The following is a 23,975-nucleotide window of genomic DNA, read 5'->3' as shown; positions in this document are numbered from 1 at the left end:
GATGCCTCGAGGATGTGGACAGGCTGGGGTTATGAGGGGCAGCGGCATCCAAATGGCTGATAATAAAACCTACAGATGCACAGAGCAGCCTCCGCATGCTCAGAACTAAGCAACCTACAGTTTCTGAAATGCATGGGCTTTTTAATTTACATTTTTAAATATAAATTAAAATTTAAGATAATGCCATCTTAGGGTTGCAGAACTATAAAATGAGGTTTTAAAGCCTTCTGGTTATGAATGGGAGTTTTATTGAGTGTTCCGGTTATCTACCTGCTGTTTCTAAGAGCGGGGAGGCGGAATGCTAGAACTGCAGACATGAAGTCAAATGGGTGAGAAAGAGTGCTCTTTTGCAGGGGTCGGATGATTCCCTCAAAGACTAACTGGGGGCAGGTTAAGGTGCTGGCTGTGGAGCAGGATCTCACACGGTGAAGAGCAGACTCTACCAAGTTTAATTCTGCTATCCACACACTGTCCCCAAAATAAACAGATGCCATTTAGAAAACATACAGGGACTGACTGCCTTGGAGCCAATCTTTTAAAAACAGGGAATACACAGACAGTGCTAGGCAGAGAAGCCTGTGGCCCCCAAATTGGCGACCACAAGGGAGCAGAACGGGAAGGGGTGGAGTGTGCTGGTGGCAGAAATTCCAGGGCCCACGATCCGCCTGTTTGGGGATACCCGGGCAGATGCATGGACACGCCCCCTCGGGCCTGGCGACAATCTGGCTGCTCTAGCTAAATGGAGCTGGCCTGACCTCTGACCCTCCAAGTGACCACCCCCTTCCCTGCCCCCAGCTTCAGAACGTCCCACCCCTCTCGGCCTTCCTCTCCCAAAATTTCTAAAATACCAAGCGGAGACAAAGACCTAGGAATGTGGGCCCAGCAGGAAAGGAACAGGGGGGTGGGGAAGACTAAGAAAAATAAATAAATAACAACAGAGGGTCGGCAGGCTGGCCGCCCTACATACTGAAATAAAATGCTCCATCGGTGAACAAGTGTGTGTGGCTCCACTTTTTTTTTTTCGTCCCTCCATCCAGCGCCGCCCGGGACACACACATCCGGGGACGTGTTCGGGGGTGAGGGAACACAGGCAATGGTTCTAAGCAGTGACCCACAGCAATGAGGAATGTTAACGGGGGGGGGGGGGGGCAGGGAGGGCAGGCCCGATGGCCACATGGCTTCAAGTTTATCAAAACGCCTCAGCTGAAGTACGTTATTTATTTTCAAATTTCTTAATTTTATTTATTGTTTACTTAAATGACTCATTCTTTTAAGTAACATTTGGTCTCTCACAAAGGAAAGCCTCCAAACATACACTGGCCAGTGACCACCTCCCGTTCCTGAAGTGTGAGGTGGCACGGGAGCCCAATCCTTGTACCTTCCTCTGTGGGTTGCACACGGACCAACGTCCGGAGCCATGAAAAGCATCTGCTAAAGAACATCAAACCCAAGCTTTACGGCCGGGCTGGGGCAATGGGGTGGGTAAGGGTGCTACAAACACCCTTACAAAAAGCAAAAGCTGGTGGGAAAGCTATTGGGCCAGCAAGCCCTCAGCAGGAGCCATAGGCCTGCAACCCCACAACCAGGAGAGCTCAGCAGAGGGAAGGAAACCATGTGCACCATTAACATTCTCTGGCAGAAAGAGAAGGGCCTTTCTTTCCTTTTTTTTTTGAAGATACGAAATGTTGCCGGGAGTGGGCAGGCATTAGTCCCTGCACTTGGGAGAGACAAAGGCAGGAGGACCTCAATTTGAGGCCAGCCTCGTCTGCCTAGCAAGTCCCGAGGATAGAGAGAACCTGTCTCAGAAATCAGAATCAGTAAATAATGTAGCACTTGGGTTTTGTTTTTTTTAATGTGTATGGTATCTTACCTGCAGCGGCCTCAAAAGCCAGGAGAGGGCGTCAGCTTTCTCAAAGGGCAGCTAGTACCCCTAAAGCTGAGCCATCCCTCTAGCCCACCTCTGTTATTTTGTTTACCGAGACAGAGTTTTTATGTAGCCTAGGCAGACACTGTGAGTTCTGGATCCAACTGCATCCCTCTCCCCTGTGCAAATGCCTTCTCCCCTAAGTCTTCCCTGTTCAGAGCTTAGGGTAGCATATGCCCAGGGCTGTCCAGACACTCAGCATCAGGCTGGGACAAGGTGAGCCCTACAGCTGGAAGCCAGCACTGGCAATGCACCGAGACCAATCCTTCTTTCTTTGCTTTTTGTTTTTGATTTTCAAAACAGGGTTTCTCTGTGTAACCCTAGCTGTCTGTCCTAGAACTCACTTTGTACCAGAGGCCAGCCTCCATCTCAGAAATCCACCTGCCTCTGCTCCCAAAGTGCTGGGATTATGGGTGTGCATCACCACCGGCTCTAGTCTGCGGCGTCCTATATTATATTCTAAGTAGGGAATGGTTTGGGTACAGCGCTGAGAGCGGAGGCGGCGGGCTTTGCCTGTGCTGAACAAGGCCCCTCCTGCAGTCCTACAGCCCCAACTCAGATCAGAAACATCTACCAGGTTTTTTCTGGTTGAAACAGCCTCACACTGTAACACTGTAGTCAGGGTGGGCCTGCATCATCATCCTGGCAAATATCTTGCCTGGGCTGTCACTACATCTTCCAGAATGTTCTGGGACACTCCATCATGGCTGAATAGTTAGTTGCATGGTGTTGTATAAAATCACTGCTAATCCTTGTTTGAGGAATTGTAGGATGGAGAGATAGATGGCTCAGTGTTTAAAACCAGAGCGTGCGTGTGCTGCTCTTCCAAAGGACCCAGCAAATGTGTTTATTTCTGGGATGGAGGTGACACAGGGTCTCTGTGTACTCCTGGAACTTAATGTTATGTACATTAGGCTAGCCTCAAACCCACAGGGGTGCTGGGATTTGCCACCCTGCCAAGGCCCACATAACCCACAAATTTTACGTGGACTTCTGTGGGGTATACACACCTGTAACCAGTATTTCAGCAGAGGAGGAGGATCTGGGACATCCTCAGCTACTCCCCAAGATCCAGGCCAGCCTGGGGTACTTTGTCTCAAAAATAAACTGTACAAACATGGCCACTTTGGGTCCCAGTAGTTGGAGGCAATAGAGGCAAGTTGAGGCCAGCCTGGTCTACATACTGAGTTCTCAAGCAGCCAGATCACATGGTGAGAGGCCCTGTCTCAAAAAATAAAAACCGTACCCAAAACCTCCGCATCAGCTACACGGAGTATATGGAGAGGGAACAAGCTACCGGATGAGTCAAGTACAAAGATGACTCCAATAGTCATCCCTCTTCATGGAGAGAGGAGCTGGAATCCAAAGAGGGTGGAAAACAAGAGAAACAGTGTGGGTGCAAACAGGGCGGAGGACTTGGGGACTTGTGGAGGCTGGGCGAGCCTCCCTCTGTATGAGAGTGGTGTCACACAGGTATGTGATCAACTGTCCCCAACACCAGTGTACCCAATGCCCTTTCTGACCCCAGCAGACGCCAGGCACACACATGGTGGACAGACACACACACACATATGCAAGCAAAATACTCTTTCACATTAAAAATAAATCAATCTTAAAAAATTAGTTAACAAACCCCCCAAAACCTCAAACTATACTTACACCCCAATACCAGGAAGACATTCAACAACGCTGCTGATGGGTGAGGCTCAGAACCAGACTCCCATTAGAGCTCCCATAAACGAGTTAGCTCTGCGGGCCCCACACAATCGGCTTCTAACGGGCTGCCAGTCTTTCCACAATCTCCCACATTACTTCTCCTTTTCCTCGATTCTAGATACTATCTAAAGTTCTATCTCACAGGAGGCAAGCAAAGACCAACCTCCCTGGAGGTTTTTGGTGGTGGTGGTGGTGGTGGGGAATTAGAATCTGAAGTCCAATTTACAGCACCCCTGACCAGGGGTCACACAAAGCCTATGAAATCATTAGTGTCCCAGCTGCCACGCTGCACGCACCTGACCTCTGGTGTTCTAATGAGCAGCTTCCAGCCGGAAATCAGAGAGATCTGTCCAAACACAGAGATCACTGCTCATGTAAATTATAGATTTTTCAAGCCAGACCCAACGAAGAAGATGGATATTTGAGAGTTGCAGTTCCTGTGGCCTTCAAGGCTGCAGAAGCAGGGTGCACTTAGTTAAAGGCAAGAACAGAACGCTTAGGACTTGACTTCAGAACTTAGGACTTGACTTCAGAACGGGGTGGGCTCAATAGGTGGCCTAAACTCAGCCTCCTCCCTTTCCTCCTTTCACCCCCTGATGTAGCCAAGCAGCCTTCATTCTTCTGCCTGCTTGGCGGGGGCTGTGAAAAATGGGTGGTTTTGAAAGCAAAGGAAAACTGGAGAAGAAAAACTCAGTTACCAACAGACTATTAATAGAGCTTGGTATATATAACTAACACACACCTTCTATTGGCCTCTTTGGGCGAGACACACATGGGAGAAGGGCGTTATTAACAAAGTTTTATAAATTCAGAAAACTAGGCCATCTCTTTCGAGGTCAACCTGGGCTACACAAGTCAGTCCCAGGCTCTCCCATCCTAGAGCAACCAAAATGTAACCAAATTATAACTGTCCTTTGTTTGCTGGGGTGAGGCACTGTCTCACTTTAGCCCTGGTTGCCCTGTACCTCCTTACTGTGGATGGCCAAGCTGGCCTCAAACCTGTAGTGATCCTCCTGCCTCAGCTTCCCAAGTGTTGGGATTACCAGTTTACACCACCATGCCTGGCTTGTTTTTCCAGTTATTGGGAAAATAAAGATAAGGAAATATTTTAATGTCAGGTCTCGGGTGAGGCCCCGCTCAGTGCTGGGCCACAGGTGTGTGTAATGTTCGGATGAATGGCCTCCTCAAAGGACATGTGCTAATTAACATAACCAGGAAAGAGGCCACTTGAGGACCCCCTGCTCAGTCTCACAAGGGTGGTGACAGAGCCTCTCTCCTCTCCTGTCCCAGACACCACCAGATCACTGGGGCAGGGGAGGGACACAGGGGAAGATAAAAGCTATGCTAGTAAACCAGGCAGTGGTGTTCACACCTTTAACCCCAGCAGAGACAGGAATCCCAGGAAGGCGGAGGCAGGCACATGTCTGCGTTGGAAGCCAGCCTGCCTGGTCTAGAGAGTTCCAGGAAGGCCAGGGCTACACAGAGAGATCCTGCTGCAAGAAAATAAAAGGGGGTGGGTGGCAATTCAGTTCCTTAACCTACGGCTTTAGAAGAACACTAGGTGTAACGACCTTCAGATAGGTTTCTGGGGGTTCCTGGAACCCCTACATTTGGTCCTGTATTAATAGGTGTTACTTCTATTAGGGCTAGCACAGACATGAGGAAAGAGGCAGAGGTCACGAAACAAGGCCTGGAGATGCCGCTCAACCAGACACAAAAAGCCCTCGGTTCGCTCTCACCACCACATTAAACTTGGTGGCAGCTCTGCCGTCCCAGCCAGCTTGAAATATGTTAAGCGGGAGAAACGCAAGTTCAAGGCTAGCTTCAGCAACACAGGACCGGCCTGGATTACGAGACCCCGCCTTAAAATACATAGCTGATAGACCTGTGAGGCTGCAGGTATAACTACTCAAGTTGGAAGAGTATGTCGCGTAAGGCCTGAGTAAGTGGCTGGGAGGGGGAGGGGGGGAGCCTCCAACCCTCCCTGCGCTGGGGCCAGAGATACAGGTCAATTGCTAGTGCTTGCTCACTTCGCACATACAAAGCCCTGGCTAGGTTTAAGTGATCCCCAGTATCACATGCCTGTAATCCCAACACTCAGAAAGTGGAGGCAGGGGGATCAGAATTTAGGCCAGCCTGGGCTACAGGAGAATCTTGTTTGGGAACAGAGGTACCCAAGAGACCTTTTGGCCAACATTCTCCAGCCTGAGTCGTTTGTACACCCACTGAAAAGAAGGATGATGAAAGATTCCGCCCAGGGGCTGAGGCTGGAAGTGGGGCGCTGAATGACGCTTCTGACATGGCCACGGCCCAACTTCCTTTGCAGGCCAGCAGCTGCCCGTCTCCACGGAGGAACCACAGCGGCTGGCCCTTCCTGGTGGCACTCTGAAATTTCCTCACTGTGCAGTGCTCCATCCTGCCCCTTGTGCACCCAAATCACAGTCCAGCAAACCACCAGCTGATCTCTCCCCGTGCAGAGGACAGAGGCCTAAGACCCAGGCATGGCCGTGCATGCTCTAACTGGTCCCTGTGCTGCGTGCCCTGCTGGCCCTTCACTCCGCACCAGATCTGGAAAGGACTTGTTCTTCAGAAGCGTACCCTGAAATGCCAGCCCTGTGAGGGTGGCCAAGCAGCCAACGAGTGGAGGCCAGCTGCCCTCACAGCACTTCCACAATCACTTCCACAAACTAGGTGCCCTGTCTTCCACCTCAATTCCAGTTCCTTCTTTGTTTTGCAACCTGTGTTGTCCAGGCTGGCTTCCCAACTCACACAATCATCCCACCAAGGCCTCATTCTCTGGGGTAACAGGTGTGAGGCACCCTGACCCACAGTCCCTTCTTATCATTTTTTCCTCCTCTTAGAGTGTGTTGTGTATTGTTTGTGTCCTAAAATGTAAATGTGGCACGGGGGAACGGGGTGGTCACTGTCCATTGCTTAACTGCAGCCCTGGCAACCATCTGGTAGTTCCATGCTCGATAAATAGCTGAACAGAGTGAAGGAAAAAACGGTTTTAGTACACCATGATTCAACTTAGTGGAATGGGCTGGCATCTTACCAGAGTAGAACTGTGACAGAAAAGAGGCAATGCCCTCCTTACCCTACCAGCAATTTGACATGGAACCTTCAGACAGGGTGACTTTATCATCTGAAAAGCACCCCTACAACCAACAAAAGGCAAGAGAAGGAAAAGGGGCGTGACAGAAAAATGACATACACAACTAAACTAAACTGGCCGCAATGGTGGCATACACCTTTGATCCCAGCACTAGGGATGCAGAGGCAGAGGCGGGCAGAGCCAGCCTGGTCTACAAAGTGAGTTCCAGGACAGCCAGAGCTATACACAGAAAAACCTGTCTCGAAAAACAGCAACAAAAACCTAGCTGGCCCACCAGAAGCATAGATAAAAATGAAGGCTGTTAGAAGGGAACTCTAGCTTCCACTAGGGAAGGTGAATCTTCAGGCCTTCCTAAAAAAGCACTAAGAGCTTTCAAGTTCCCTCCCCTTGAAATGTGGGCGGGTCCTCACCATCTGTCAGGCCCACAAGTGTAAGGGAAATGACACACAGCTCAGGAAGAGCAGGGCGTATCTTGGTAAGGCTGGGCAGGTATGTGGGTGCCAGCACCTCACTCCTTCCAGCCAGGCTGACCTAGATCCACTGCAGGCTGACTGTAGGACTCTGGGTGAAGTCGAAAACTACTCTGCTGTCACAGACCACAACAGCAGGGCTGGGGGGCCTCCCTAGCTCTCTCTGAGCAGTAGTTCTAAGAGGCTTGGGGGATGAGGACACTGAAGGCTTCTTTCATACAGCTTAACCCATCAAAACAGGCCTCGGCTTCCCCCTTCACTCCAGCCTTTGCAGGGCAGGCAGCAAAGCACCCAGAGGAAAAGCCAGCCTCCCCAATACCCAACAGCCGGCCATAGCTTCCCAGTCTGCACAGCCTGAGCAACATTTTGTACCTGCTTTCTGTAAAACTAGTAAAGCAGTAAAATAGCCGGGTCAGGCTTGAGGCCAACACCAACACTTGTTCCTCACACGGCCTACACGCTTACTGGAATTGAACCCAGGGCCAGGAGGGTGCTCCGCAGGGGTCTACTGTTGAGCAGTGCCCTCCAGGGATGCAGCCCTGGAATAAGAAAGCTGGGGGTGGGGTGGAGGGTGAAGCCATGGCATTGGGTTCAACTAAGTAATGCCCATAGTGCCCCCCCTTATAGTTTGGGGACTGAGTCTCAATAAGTTACCAGGTTGTTGTCCTCAACCAATAGCTAGAATTACAGGCCTGAGCCGTGACAAAAGGCCAGAAGAGGCTAGAAGAGGTGCACACCTTTAGTCCCAGCACTCAGGAAGCAGAGGCAGGTGGACAGGTGGATTTTTTTTTTTGAGGACAGCCTGATCTACAGTGTCACCTCCTCTCAACACACACACACACACACACACACACACAGTCTCTCTACTCTCTCACACCACCCCATCAACCTACAGTCTCTTTTCTCTCTCTCTCCCTCTCTCTCAGACACACACACACACAGAGAGAGAGAGAGAGAAAGAGAAAGACAGACTAGAGTCTCTAAGGGGCTGGAGAGATGGCTCACCGGTTAAGAGCACTTGTTGCTCTCAGAGGACCCAGGTTTGGTTCCAAGCACCCATATGGCAGCTCACAACTTTTCAAAACTCTAGTTCCAGAGGATCCACTGCCCGCTTCTGAGTCCTGGGGACTCAGATGCACATGTGGTACCCATACAGAAACGCAGGCAAAACAGTCACACACACACTCACACACACACACAAATCAAAGTCAATCTAAAACAGGAGGAGTAATTCCGGATGTGAACATGGCACACAGAGGGAAACATCAGCCTAGGAGGGTGACCCACACACAATGTGACCCTAACTGAGGTGTGAGGAGAGGGAGGGTCGTCTCTTTTTTATCAAACCCTAAGAACTAGAACAATTATGCAAAGGGTTAGACTACCTCAAGCCCCTACATTTTCCAGGAAAACACACACAGAATTTTTAATAGGTTTGGGGGCACTCTGAGGGCCATTTATCCAAGCTCTGTCAGAGGCAGAAAGTTTGCTCAGAGATGTGACCGTGCGAGCGTGTGCTTGTGCAGGCAGATGACTTCTTTGAGTTTTACGGCTTTGCTCTCTCTAGCCACTGCCCTACGGGTCGACGGCTGTCACTACCACTGTTCTATAGATGAAGAGTGGGCATGCACTATTTAGTCTGCTCAAGGACACAATTAGAAAGTGGCTCCAGGTCAGCGGGGAAGCCGGTAGGCTCCTGGCAGGCTGTAACATGACTCCCCTCCAGACCTATCCGGTCAGGCTGCTGCAACCTAACCATCGCCACAACAGATGACTACCTCTTTGTTGAAGCCCAACAGCCCGGTGGCTCCCCGTTACGTCACAGGCAGGTCGGGAGTAACGCCTCTTGGCTAAACCAGGCCTGACATCAACAGCATTATCTCCATCCAGGGTGAGCTCTCTGGCCAGATGTTGCCATGCCTTGTCCTGTTCCCAAGTGCGTGGCTCCTCTCTTATCACACTGCATTCTTAGCTGCTTGCAATCCTGCTCCCAATACCTCAGATTTCTCCACGGCCCCCTCCAAGGTAAAACCCGGTGGCACAAATAAACAGACACTGGAGAAAGCCAGCCCCCACCCTCCCTCTGGTCAGACACAAGGACACAACCCTCAGCCTTTTTCCAAAAGGCGCCCCAGATGCTCCAGACCAGGCCACGTCACTATCCTGCCCCAAAATCCAAAAGGCTATTGCCCTGGGGAATCTACAATCAATTTATAGTCCAAAGAAAGCAGAAGGCCTTGATGAAATAACTGGGTCCAAGATGGCAGCTGGTCCAGAAGAGGGCCTTTGTTCCTACCTCCTCCCTAGACAAAGAGTTCCAGGCACACTCTCCGATGAGCAATTTCAGGCTGGTGGCGAGGGAACAACAGAATGCTTGCTGACCCCACCAAGAAAGAATGCTTGGTAACAGGGGCTCGCCCTCCTCCCTCTGCCTGCTTGCATTGTCAGCCCCTGTTTTTGGCACCCCCCCCCCATTGAGTTTTCCCTATGTATATACTTGGGTAGTGCTGATGTCAAAGGGATATTGTTTATTTTGACTTGTGGTTTTTTAAATAGGTCCAGAATATTCTCTGCTCCCACTAATGACCAGCATAGTTCCTGCCAGAAAACAGAATGGCTCAGTCACACTCATGACTGGAGTCCTTCTCCTGGCTGTGCAGAGGCAGGCGGATCTCTGAGTCTAGGACAGCCAGGGCTACCCAGAGAAACTGTCTCAAAAAACAAAAAACAGTAAAGTGTCCCCAGATTATTCTGAGCCACAGAAGCTGACCTTCCGCTGGATGGGCCCACCTTTAAATATGCACACAGCCCGGCCTGCAGTACGGGCTTTTAATCCCGGCACCTGGGAGGCTGGGTCTCTGCGTGTTTGAGGGCAGCACGGTGAGGTTCAAGAGAGCCAGGGCCTTCTCAAAACCAAGCAAACAAACAAACCAACAAATACAATGCACACAGAATAATCCTGGAGCCTGACAACCCCTCAACCTGTGCGCACAATTACCAATGTTCTGCTTCCTGGTTATGCACAAGTCTGAGTTTCAGACCAGCCTGGAGCTAGAAACCCCTCTCTTACTAAAGACCTCACTACATCCCACAGGAGGCCACCAGCCGGGGAGAAAAATCTATGGGCCAACCAGGAATGATTTCTTATTTGCTAGGTCCTACCCAGACTGCTTCCTCTAATCCACTGGTCCTCAACCTTCCTACTGCTGATCTTTTAATGCACTTCTTCATGCATTAAATGTGGGGATTCCCAACCATAAAATGATTTGTCAATATTCCACAACTATGATGTTGCTACTGTTATGAATCATAATGTAAATATCTGTGTTTTCCAATGACTTTAGGTGACCCCTGTTAAAGGGTCATTTGACCCCCAAAGGAGTCACAACCCACAGGCTGAGAACCGCTGCTCTAATCTCTTACAGATATAACCTTTCCGGTCTGGTGGGGTGTGCTAGCAGTTAGGAAGCAGGAACACCAGGGCCAGCCTGGGCTACGTAAGTGGTTCTCGGTTCTCAAGTCTTAACAAAGTCTTAGGTGGGCTTATACTTGATGAGTTTAGAGTACAGTGAGAGGGTGCTTAACATATTTAAGTCCCTGGTTCAATGACCAAAAAAAGCACACCCAGGCATTAGAGGGAAAGAGTAGGCAGGCAAGTCTGAGGCAAAACCAAAAATGTGCAGTGGTGGCACATGCCTTTAATCCCAGCACTTGGGAGGCAGAGCCAGTCGGATCTAATTTCGAGGCCAGCCTGGTCTACAGAATAGCCCTGTGTTGAAAAACAAAACCAAACAAAAAAATGTGCTGGGACCTCCATGGGATCTGGCTAGAGCTGACCCATACCCCAGTTCCCTGGTTCAGGCTCTATTTCCTCAGCCCAAGACCTCTTTTCCAACATTCTTAGCTTTGCTGGGTGTGGTGGTGCACACCTTGAATCCCAGCACTTGGAGGCAGGCAGACCTCTGTATTCAAGGCCAGCCTGGTCTACACAGTCTACGATAGCCAGAACTACATAGTGACTGTCTCACCTGCCATTGGCACACTGCCTGAGACAAACAATCTAAGGAAACTTCCAGACTGTTGCCCAAATATTAGTATGAAAAGAAGGTCCGGATGCCTAAGCGCAGAAGAGTAAAGAATCAGCAAGTGTCTCTGCCTGTCCAGCAACACAGCACGTCCTGGTGAGTCAGCTTTGCTGCTGTGCGGGGCTGACCGGGGAAGACCAGTTGACTTCTGTAGACAAGATAAGAGCTGGCAGGCCAGACCCTGCAGAACTCCCTAGGCAGGATTCCTCTGACCCCAGAACAACAGGGCAGGGAGGAACACACCCCAGGCCCAGGAGCACAGTTGGAGACAAGTGTCCTGTGTTTGCAGGACAGCAGAGGTATGAGCCCAGGAGAGCCAAGCACCCAAGCAGGAGCGAGTGGGGCAGATCACGTTACTGGGTGTACTGTTATGACTTAAAAACTCCATGTGGAGGTGGAAAGAAGGCAGGTCCTAGGCAGACCTCAGCTGTGGGTTATCCATCCGTCCCAAGAGGAAGAGGACGCTAAAGTGAGTACAGAACAAAGCTCAGGGGCTGAGGGCACATTTGCCAAATGCATAAAAGCAGAGCACAGCTATGGCCTGGGTGCTCATTGTGAGAACACAAGTACCCAATGCGCATACTTCGTGCGAGCACACTCACAACCCTCAAGAGGGGAACATCATTCACAAGATTAGCCATCAGCCTTCATGACCACCACCATCTTTTAAAAAAGGACAGGGGCTGTTCTAGCCCAGGCTACCCCAACATCATAGCAATACAGCTTCATACGAAGTGCCAAGATTATAGCAAGTCTGAGGCACCGTCCGTGCCTAGCTTTCAGCCTTAATTTTACCCATGTATATGTATATGTTTTCAAAGTGTGTGTTTGTGTGCCTGTATGTGGGGGCCAGGTCAGTGTTGAGTGTCTCCTCTTGATCCCACACCACCCTATTTTTTGAGCCAGTGCTGGTTTAACTACTTGACTGGCTAGACTGGGGATCTGCTGTCTCCACCCTACCCCCTCATATACCTGTGCAACTTTTATGTGAACAATGGGAATCTGAACCCGGGTCCCTCATGCTTCCATGACAAACACATCCCCAGCACCCCTTCCCCCATTTCTTCAAAAAGAAATTCCATCATTTGTTTTTGTTTTGAGACAGGGTTTCTCTGTGTACCCCGGATGTCCTGGAACCCAGCCTGTAGACCAAGCTGGCCTCAAACTCACTCACTGGAGATTCCCCCAGCCTCTGCTTCCCTAACCCTGAATGCTGAATTAAAGGCATGTGCTACCACCGCCCAGAAAAAAAAAATCATCATTTGCGACATAAAAACTAGAGGCTGGACGGAGACCTATGAAAGGGAGACAAACCTTGTGTTGAAAAGCTAATATTGCATGTTACTTGCATTACGCTGCTGCAAGTGTCACTCGGTGGCTGAACATTTGCCTGGTGTACGGAAGACCATTCAATCCCCAGTACTGCAAACAACACACCTGGGACACTGGGGTAGAAGAGCAACCACCCGGAGCTGCAAGAACAAGGCTGTCTCAAAGAATTTTTTTTTTTGGGGGGAGGGGGTTTTCAAGACAGGATTTCTCTGTGTAGCCTTGGCTGTCCTAGACTCACTTTGTAGACCAGGCTTCTAGCCTGGAATTTAAGAGATCCTCCTGCCTTGGCCTCCCTGGGCACTAGGATTACAGGAGTGCACCACAGCGCCCGGCTTCAAAGTTTAATTTGTATTTGTTTAATAATTTTTGAAAAAGTTGAGCGCCAGGCAAAGCGGCTCAGCAGGCAGTAAGCCTCCGAGCAGGCCTGATGATGTGAGTGCCCGGACTCCACAGTGGAAGGAGCGTCATGACCCCGAAAGTTGTCCTCGAAACCCTAACACTTGTTTTAGACACACACAGTAAAGCATACTGCACCACTGGTTACTTTAGTGAATGAACTGCTGCCTTCAAAAATCTCGAAAGTTAGTTTAAGGTGTTTCTTCTACAAAATCCAGTGGTGAGTATGCTAATAACAGTATTAGTTATTGGCCCATCGGTCAAGTTTCCTGCTCAAGACATTCTGAATGAATGAATGAATGAATGAGCAAGTGAGCAAGTTGATGACCAGTCTCCATCCTCATTTTAAACAGCTCAAGTTTTGCCAAAGGCAATAGCTTACATGCAAGCACTCAAAAAGATACTCAGGCAATTTACACACAGTGTGAGTGTGTAAATGCTGGAAACTTTCCATCCAATCTTAGACAATGCCTGGTTGCACCCAGAGGACCTACTGTAAAGTCGTTCCCAGAAGGAGCTGCTCAGCTGGCCAGGGCCACTGAGTCCGTGTAAGAGTTTTAGGTAGGGCATCTGGTACCTGTAACTCACAGCCCACCCTCCAGCCAAAGCCACTCATTATTAAAGGGGGAGCAAACAAAGAGAGGGTGCTGATCTAAGGGCTCACGCTAACCAAGAACGTCGTGAAGACGACAAGCGTGCAAACAGGTAGCGACTAAAAATGCTTTCTGAAGAAAACAGTTCTAAACCGGTTTGGTGCTGTATGCCTGTAACCCCTGCCAAGGCAGGAGGATTGCTCTCAATGTAAGGGGCAGCCTAGGTTTTGTTTGAAGAGAAGACAATGGAAGGGCTGGACTCTCTATGCACTGGACGCTTGGGTACTTAGCCCGCTCCTGAAGTTATTTGTACAATATTCCGTTCAGGGGGTCTTTTCAGGAAGATTCTCAGCAAGGGCAGGCAGGAGGGGGTGCCTCTTTGGCATAAGCTCTCCAACGCAGCAGGGTAACAGGATAAGCACACAGGCCAGCATTAAGCCTGCTTCCTGGAGAAGACTGAGCAGTCATTAAAACCCTGGCAGGAGGATTAGTTGGCAGAGAAAAGAGGGACCTATTAGCAGGACAGGTGGTAACTGCCGTGGAGATCAGTCCTGCTGCTAATCAAGACTCTGCCTGGAATGTCCACGCGCAGCTCAGCCTCCCATTCCAGCACCCCGAGGCCCTTTAGAGCTTCAAGAGGCAGAGGCGTGTAGCCCCAAAGGCCCTTTGTAGCAAAACTCAGGAGCCCTGGGGGAGCTGCCAAGCAGTGGTAACCTCCAAAGCACAAAACCCCCATTTCTTCATGGACAGTCTCCTTCAGCCCAAGCCATTATCTCTTGGACCAGATATGATGAGCTGGGGACAGAAAGGGTCCCTTGGAGGCTGAGCCCCGACTGCCCTCTATTCATACGTCCTCCTCCGGCAATTGCTTGACAACCCTGTCCCAGTGGCAGCTCCAGGTCATGCCATTCCCAGCTGGCCTTCAGCCACCACCTCCCAGTTACAGAAGACCAGCGCTATTGCCACCAAAAAGCACTTAATAAGTGCCAAATCGCTTGGGGTTCAGGCTCAGAATGATAGGGGCCTGGCCTGCCTTCAGGAGAGGGTCATTTATGACCATTAAGGCAGGGTAAGGCAGGCTCCCACAGGCTCATAAAACTCCAGGGAAGGAAGTGGGGATTAACCACTTCCTCCCACCTCTGCAGAAGGGATTTCAAGTTGTACCAAATTGCAGAATAGAAGGTTCCAGGGTAGAGGCAGGAGGCAACGCTGTCAGAGGGCCTACACCTGGCCAGGGCCTCTGAGGGGAGGAGAAAATTAACCCGAGGGTCCTGTGCTTTGATTCCTACACCGAGTCCGGTCTTGGTGTGTCTATTTTACCAAGTCCTCTTGGCCCGCCCCTTGGCACGGGTCTGGACTCTGTCCAAGAACAGAGCGGATTAAGTGTTTGTTTGCCAAGTGCTGTGACGGTACAATGGCTTAATTCTTTTACATTCCATCAGTCAGCTTTGCTGGATCAGAAACTATCCTCACCCTGGGCAATACATACACAACCCTTCCAATTGCACCTTTTTTTAGTTTTTGTTTTTTTTGAAACAAGGACTCACTCTACAGCTTTGGCTGTCCTGAAACCCACTATGTATATATACAGGCTGGCTTTGAACTCCCAGAGACCACCTCTGCCTCCTAAGTACTGGGATTAAAGGCATGTACCACCACAACTAGCTCAACTGTCAACTTTAGTTAAAACTTATTTTATCAGCTTTACTCAAGCTTAGGAAACATGGCTTACAGAGGAGAGGAAAAAAAAAACAAAACATTTTTTGAGATGTGGTCTCACCCAGGCTGGCCTAGAACTAACTCAGAGATCCTCCTGCCTCTGCCTCCTGAGTGCTGGGATTCGTGCACAACCACATCTCACAATGTCTCACAAACCTGCCCAGCCTGAAGCTAGCCTTAACTGAAGTCCCTCCATCTTCCTGGCCTCTGCCACCGGATATCCTTGGGTTACAGGCCCAAGACACTGCACTGTAATAGGGCCCCAGACCTTAGCACAACTGACACCACGACGGAAATGTCATTCAGGCTGTAAAACTCAGCACACAGACAGCATCACCCAACGAAACTAAAACGAAGGCCTAATCCAAAACCCATATGGTTCTGGGAAAGTCTCAAAACCTTGCTTTTCAAGCTTCTGAAGTTCTGCTTCTGCCTAACTGTTATTGTTAACCCAGGATATGGTTTTTGTGCTTAAAAGCCCACCCCAACAAAGGCTCAGAACTACAGTGGGATTCCGAACACCCAGTATAGTTGGAGGCCGACTTAAAAAAGGCTGTCTACTGGCTTAAACCCATGTCCAAGCAAGTCTTCTCTGTCGACTAAACTACCCCACAGCCCACACCTGGCAGAGATAAACAATTACAAAACAGGCAGGCTGAGTCAGGAACAGTAAGAGGGCCTGGAAAGATGGCTCAGTGGTTAACTCACTCGGGGCTGTAACTGATCCTGGAGCATCTGAGGCCTTCTGGCCTCTGCAGGCACCGTTCCCATATGGTGCATCGATATATATGCAGGCAAAACCCACACACATAAAGTTAAAAAGAAAAAGGACTGTCAGTCAGTGGTGGCACTTTTATTCCAGCGCTCCAGAGGCAGGCACAGTATGACCTGAGTTCAAGGAAGAGAGCCAGGTCTACAGAGTGAGTTCCAGGACAGCCAGAACTACAGAGTGACCTGGTCGCCCACCGCCCCCCCCAAAAAAAACCAAAAAATAAAACAGAAAGATTAAGAAGCATACTGACTGGATGACCTCCTAGGATGGGACCCAAGGAAAGCTGAGACTCCCGACGCACAGTTTTTGCCACGACTGAACAATCGGTACATGAGGACTAACCCTTACCCACCTCCAGGGCAGAGAACAAAGCCACACAAGACAGGAGAAACAACCTGATTGCTCCTGCTCGGCAACTCTAATGCTGAACCAGAGAGAGCAGGGGTAGCTCTGCCCGGCGCCCTGTCCCACCCTGCCCTGCAGCAATCTCTCTGAGCTGGTAGTGTTGGTGCATTTTAATCCCAGCACTCAGGAGGCATCGGGGCAGGTGAATCTCTTTGAGTTCGAGGCTGATCTGATCTGCATAGTAGTTCCAGAACAGCTAGGGCTGGAGTAACCCAGTCTCAAAACAAACTAAATAAATAAATACAAACAAAACACACGCACGCTCACATGCACAAGCTGAATAAAATCCTATTCCAGAGTGAGCATCTGTATGTGTCCTCGTGGCTCAGCTCAGAGAGCTCAAGGAACCGTAGGGGTCATCGTCCACATAAACCTGTGTGGTAGCACTACAAGCCAGACGGCAGAGCAGCTCTTCCTTCCGGATGCCCTCCACTGGGCCACATCCTGAGCTTAGCACAGGGTTCCTCTCGTGCCGGGCATGCATGCACGGGATGTTGGAGCCTGTCACTGGAGCTACCCCAGACCTCTTCAAGAACACTGAAGATACTGTGTGGGGACGTGGAGATCTTTAGGGAAAGTTTTCAGGGCGCCCTGTGTGAGGCTGCCATGCAAAACATCAGGCATTGGGCAAACTTACACTGCCCTAAACACTACATGCAAGACACACACAGACTAAACACACCGTGAGGAGAATTCATGTGTGAAACTCAAATCTATCTTTGGTGAGAAAGAGGCTAACCGTGCTAATGAGGAGGGTTCCAGATAAACTGTGGGGACAGAGGATCCCCAACTTAAGCCTAATAAATGGGTAGAACACTCCACAGATACTCACAGGCCTTTTGTTTAAGAAAACCCAGGGCGTCAGGACAAAAGCTAAGTCCAGTTTAGGAGGACCTGAGGGGCCATCCACCCAAAGCAAGGCCATCCTGTCCAACACTACAGGAGGCAGCTATTCCCAGCTTTTGGGGAACAGAGCCCAGAGAGGCAGGAAAAAGCCACAGGACACAAGGTACCAAGAAGCCCGCTGTCCTCTGGGTGCTGGAAGAGAACGCCCAAGGGAGGGCTCCAGTAGATCCTCCAAGCTGAGGCCTACAAGCAGCAGGCAAGCTGGCTAAGGCGGGGTGAGTCCCAGGGCGTGAGGGAGCAAAGTTCAGTAAGGAACAGCCTGGGGGGCTGGGAGGGAGAGGCCCAAAGCCCTGGATTTAATCATTAACGGCTTCTTGAGGGTCTCCTTTGTATTCTCCCAGTGCTCTGGCTTTGCCGAAACCAGGGCAAACACTCCTGCCCTTCAAAGCCTGGAAGGTGGGGTTGTTTAAACAGGAGGCCGGCATCACCGTCACCATAGGAGATGATTCAGGGAGATTCCTTCACATTCCTTGGGAGAGGTCGCCTCTGTTCCTGCTTGCTGACTCTATGGCTGTGACACAGCAATCTGAGGGCATCAACAGCTGAGCCACCGATCTGAGGTAGATTCTCTTCTCTGAGAGCAGAGAAGACATCCCGGGCAGGCACAGCGCTAACAAGGCTGAAGCAGGAAGACTGCCACAGCTTCAAGAACAATTTGGGAGCACAGTGGGCCCCAAGATAGCCAGTGTGACACCCAACCTCTGGTAACTTAATTAGCTTAATTAAGCAAATATTCAGTGGAACCCGCCGGCTTCCTTCAGCCAGTCTAATTAACTTGACACTGCTTGAACTGAGAGGCTATTGCAGATGCACTGACTGCCAGGCCTTTTGGGACCACCACTGGTGACTCTTCTTCCCTTTCCTAGGTACCATTCACAATCAGCACCCCTAGTCCAACCCTCACCCAACCCAACTCCCTATTTCCAATACTGATGTCCAGGGACTCCATGTGAGAGAAGCATTACACAAGAAACAAAGCGAAGAAATCCACTCTTGAACCCTGCCGGGCCTGGTGAGGTAGCCTTCCTCCAGAGCCAGGCTTCCAGGGTGAGGGGGGGGGGCCTCCAGACCCCACAGGAAGGAAGCGGCCTTCAGCCTACTGTAAAGATCAGGGAGTCATGTGCCCCCACTGCTGAGATCAGGTCGCTTCCCCTGGGACCCCATCACCAGCGGAAGGCTATTCTGAAAGGCATTTACAATAGCGGGTCTATGGCAAGATGGCCCTGGTGTGGGCTAGGGAAATAGCTCAGTTGGCAGAGCGTCTGCCTAGCCTGGCCCCATCTCATCCTCTGCACATTTTATGTTCCTGTTAAGAAGCTTAAAAAAAAAAAAAAATCAACATTTTTCTGAAAGGAAATGCCTTCACCAGAGGAAGCCACCTGGCTGCCTAGGCAACTGACCCCTACAGAAACTAAAATGCTGTCCTAGCTCCTGGGCCCCCTGTCCTACCTGTTCACCTCTGCGACATCACACAAAAGCTGGCTTTCTGTTTCTCTACCACTTCACCCAGTGGAAGAACTGCTTGGGAACTTTGAAATAGTTAACACAAGCACAGACAGCACCTTTACCAATGACACACCCCAATTGTATGGGTATAGGTAATTGTCTCTCCCTATTCTAGTGATGCAAGGGTTCCCAGAAGGGAACTCTGCTTCTTTGTGTCCCTCATACATCCAGAGGGCAGTCAGGCTAATGGGGTGGAATTCACCTCTACATTTTCCAGGCAGTCCTCCCAGTCAGCATCTGCTCAGAAAGAAAGTGTACCCTGGCCATTTGCACTGTGGCCCAGAAACAGCAAAGTTCATAATGGAAAAAAGTGCACACTGGTCTGCCTTGGAGACATGGCTCTCCAGGTGAAGGCATCTCGCACCTGTCAGACGCGAGCCAGGACATGGCAACTTGTATCATTAACCCACCCACTTGCTGGGAGCAATGGTGATGCTCTCCTTATCAAAATCCCAAATACTGGTAGTAGCAACAAACAACCTTTAATGCCAGCACTCTGGCAGGCAGAGGCAGACAGATCTGAGTTTAAAGCCAGCCTGGTCTATAGAGTTCCAGAACAGCCAAGACTACACAGAGAAACCCTGTCTCAAAAAAACACCCCCCCCCCCAAATATCTTATAGGGCCTGTGAGCTGGCTCAACAGGTAGAGGAATTTGCTGCTAAGCTCGATGACCTGAGTTCAACCCTCAAGACCCACATGGTAGAAGGAGAAAACAAGCTCCCTCAAATTGTCTTCTGACCTCCATGCATGTAAAAATAAATGTTAATTTTCAAAAAGAGTAAGAAATAGAAGAAGCCAAAGTCCATAAGCAGAAAACTCAAATACAGAAAACCCAAGTGAGCAATAGGATGTATAAAAGCTGCACACCCAGCAGCCCTTTTCTGGTAAGCGTGGCAGTGTGAGGTGAAACAGGACTGGCCATTTTTCTTCCATTAGATTGATGACAATAAGGGCAGCCTGAGTAGGAGGAAATGGGGTTGGGTGTGGGGGAAGCTCCCAAGAGCAAGGCCTGGGCCTATTAACATTTCCAATGTGCCTCTTCAGGGTCCCACAGGCTCCTTTGCTAGAGGTCAGCAGCAAGGGAAGCAGGCACGAGCTGCTGGAAAAGGATAAATGTTCCTGTCAGCTGGAAGAAGAGCATGGAAAGAGCCCAGGCCTGGAGCAGTAAGAACAGACAGCTGTTTGGTTAGCACTCAATGTAGTTTTGCAAATAGGCCTTACGTGTACACATGGCTGCTAGGAATAAGCTAGGGTCCGGTACAAGCAAGTGAGCAAGAAAGAGGGGGAGAGGGAGGGAGGCAGGGAGGGAGGAAGAAAATTAATTAAGGGCCAACAAGATGTCCCTGCAGGTAAAGCACTCACTGTTGCGGTTCACAACCAGGCCTAACCCCAAGTCTGAGGCATCTGACACTATTTCCAGACCACCTGGGAATCAGGTACACCTACAAATAGAGACAAAACTCTTCCCGTTTAAAATAAATACACCTAACCTTTTCAGTTAAAATTCCCAGACAGCGGGTATGTCAGATGAGGCCTGGAATGACCGGATGATCGGACTTTTAACAACCAGGAACAAGGCCGCCCCAGGAAAGCCTGTTCTATCTTTATCTGTCGACTGTAAAACTCAGTGAGCACAGCAAAGCGAAGGGCTGAGAAAGGTTAAGAACGTAGGAAAATGGCATCCTAACGGGCAAGTGAACCCTATAAACAAGGTCAGTTCTTAGAGGAGCCTCAAGTGTGACTAAAGGAACACAATTTAAAGACAAAATTGTCGTCCCTCGCTCCCGTCCCAAGTCCCAAGTGTTACCAAAGCAGCTGAAGCAGGATTTTTGTGGTGCTGGGAGTGGCGCCCCAAACTTGGTGCCTACTAGGCACCTGTGCTTAGGAGCACACTGCGCAGTAGTAGTGGCCTCCTGTCAACAGCACAAGCCTGCTTCGGGTGGAGAAGGCACTCACCCACGGACAACACGTGACTAACCGGCCTGGTGGAAAGTGAGCAACCGGCCTGAAAACAAGTTATATGGGCCTAAGAGCAGATTCCCTGAGGAGAAGAGCATCATAAATTCAAAGTCTGTGCTCAGCTTCACCCAGTCACCCCTAAACAATTAGCAGAAATACCCAGCATGCACAAATTTAACCTGGGTGACAGAGAGATCCTATCTGAGAGAAAGGGAAGGAAAAATCTTGAAACACCCAATGTGACCACCATCCCTCCTGTGAGAGGAAAAGAAATAAAATGAAACTCCTGGTACTAAGCTAGAGAAATAGACACACGGGTAAGAGGACCCAGGTTCAGGTTCCTAGTACCCACATGGTGGCTCGCAACTACCAGCAGCTCCAGGCCGAGGGGAGCTCTTGTGCCCTCTGCAGACACTGTATGAATGCAATACACAGACACACATGAAGCTGAAACACCCAAACACATAAAATAAAAAATAAGCTTGAAGCTGGGAAGTGGTGGTGCACGCCTCTAATCCCAGCACCCAGGAGTTCAAGGCCAGCCTGGTCTCCAGAGTGAGTTTCTGGGCGCTAGCCAAGGCTACCAAGAGAAACCCTGTATCAAAATAGTAATAATAATTTTAATACTGTCAAAAAAGGAAAAAGAAATGTATGTCGTGGAAACAGAAATAAAGGGCTATGGAGGAAGTATGCGAAAAGAGGTAGATGCACGGAGAAGGGACATGCTCAGGGTACACTGTTGGCTTGCGTTCACAGTGACTACATGCCAACAGGAATCCATTGACATGAAAGAGCAGAAAGCAGCGAGAGTCTCTGGTCTGTAATCCTAGACCAGGAGGCGGAGGCGGCACAACTTCCCTTCAAGTATGAGGCTACCCTTGATTACATGACAGCAAGTTCCAGACCAGCTGGAGTCGAGTAAGCCCTGTCTCAAAACAAAAACAAGCCCAGCACAAACCAGGTGCACAGCCTCAGTGAAAGAATGCTCCAGAATGCTCGCTGAGGGACTGGCAGTGGAAATAGACCTCTCCAAACTCATGGCGGTCACGGTGTTTGTTCATCAAAGCAACAGAAACTCTAATAGGCGGAGTCCTCCCAGCACTGGGAGGCAGAGGCAGGCAAATCTCTGGTGAGAGCCTGGTACAGGGCTCTAGAACAGCCTGTTACACAGAGAACACCAACAAAAGGGCACGCTGCTTGCTTTTGAGACAGGGTCTCACGATGTAGCTCTGGCTGTCCGGGAACTCACTCTGTAGAACAGCTGAGGTCCACCTGTCTCTGCCTCCGCCTCCCAAGTGCTGGGATTAAAGGTGTGGACAACCACACCTGGGGAATTGTGCAGTTTTTACAAACAGTGGGTGTTGCCAACATATGCTAAAGTCTATGCTACAAGGTAAATGAGCTAACCTGTGCAAATAGGGAGTCACTGGGCAGATCATTAGTGGTCACTTCTCTAACCACGGTTAGGAGGTACACAGGTGCCAGAAAAGGCACTCAAAGACACTGGCCACGGATGGGGGAGGGGATCCCAATCCTCAGTGCCTTTCTGTAACCTGCACTGAGCCTCCCCATTTTAAGGCTGTAACCATATGCAATTCAAAATTCCCTGAAACCAACTTGTTCCCCACCGTGGTCCAGAGGCAGCCACCCACATAGAAAGGACAAATCTCTGCACTCACGTTTCCTCTTTCCTTCAAGCAGGCAAGGACTATCAACAAGTACAATGACCAACTCAGAAAGGCTCACAGCTCAGTGGGCTAAGAGGTAGGGGCTGCAGAGCCTACAGACTGGGAGGCACCAGCAAGGCCCTGGCCTGACTGCTGGTTCCACACCTTGCCTCCGATGTACTGCAACCCATGAGAAAATTCAAATCTCATGATAATGAGGTTACAGGCTTGAGCACACCCAAGTAGGAATGGTCTTTAAAAATCCGTTTCCTTGGCACTGTCTAAGGGCACGCTTAGAGGCAGGAGGGCCTCTGAGGTTGAGGCCAGCCTAGTCTACAAAGCCAGGTCCAAGACAGCCAGGGTTGTAACACAGAAAAACCTTGTCTCCAAAAAAAAAAGTTCCTCAGCTAGAAGGTGGTAGCATACACCTTTAATGCCAGTACTTGGGGGGCAGGGGCCTGAGTCTACTCAGCAAGTTGCAGGACTGCCTGGCTACCTGGCTGGAGCCTGCTCTCCACTGTTGGCTTTTATTTGCTCCCATGCCCTGACAAGCAAGCACAGATGACAGCCAGCAGGGGTCAGTTTTCTCCTTTTGCCATGTGGGGTCCCAGGGACTGAACTCAGGTATTCAGGCTTGGAGCACAGGCCTTTACCAGCTGAGCCATCTCACTGGTCCTGTCTAGGCCGGGTCTTCCTGGGTAGTCTTAGCTTGGGCTTGAATTTACAGGATCTTCTGCCTCCGTCTCTCCTGGGTGCTGGGATCACAAGCATAAGCCACTCCTCCAGGCTCCAGGAAGAGGGTGGCAAACCTCAGACCTTCCTAAGAAGTTAAGAAGGTTAGAAAAGGGGAGAAGCTCTCCACCACGACACATGTCCTGGACTCCACCGGACACCTAAAACCCCTCATCTTCCAAGGCTTTCAGCCCAACTCAGCTCCTCATCCCCGGCCTCGCCCGGTGCCTCACAGAAGAGAGCGCAAAGAGGTCTCCTGCTGTTCCCTTTCCCTCCCCAGGCCACAGGCATCGTGAGGAAGAGCCACCCGAAGCGGCTCAGAGTTGGCCGGCAACCAGAAAAGTCTGCTCCAAAAGCAAGACTCATCATGCTCTGTAACCCAGGGTGGCCTGGGAACTTTCAATCCTCCTGCCTCAGCTGGAATGACAGCTAAAGCCAACTAAAAAAATACTGTTTTAAGGAATACAAGCACAACCTATTAAGTGTGGACCACAGCTGCAATTTCAGCACAAGGGGAGACAGCCTGAGCTTGACTGAGGCTATCCTGGGCTACAGCTGTCTGAATAAGCCTGGTGACCTGACTCCATCTCCCCCAACAAAGGCAGAGAGAAGCAGCTGGGCCTGCCTGTGATCCGAGCACTCTGAGAGCAGAGGTAGGTGGATCTCTGCGATCAACT

This window comes from Meriones unguiculatus, chromosome 6, assembly GCF_030254825.1.
Source record: "Meriones unguiculatus strain TT.TT164.6M chromosome 6, Bangor_MerUng_6.1, whole genome shotgun sequence".
NCBI classification, from domain to species: domain Eukaryota; kingdom Metazoa; phylum Chordata; class Mammalia; order Rodentia; family Muridae; genus Meriones; species Meriones unguiculatus.
Note: the sequence above shows the minus strand (reverse complement) of the source record.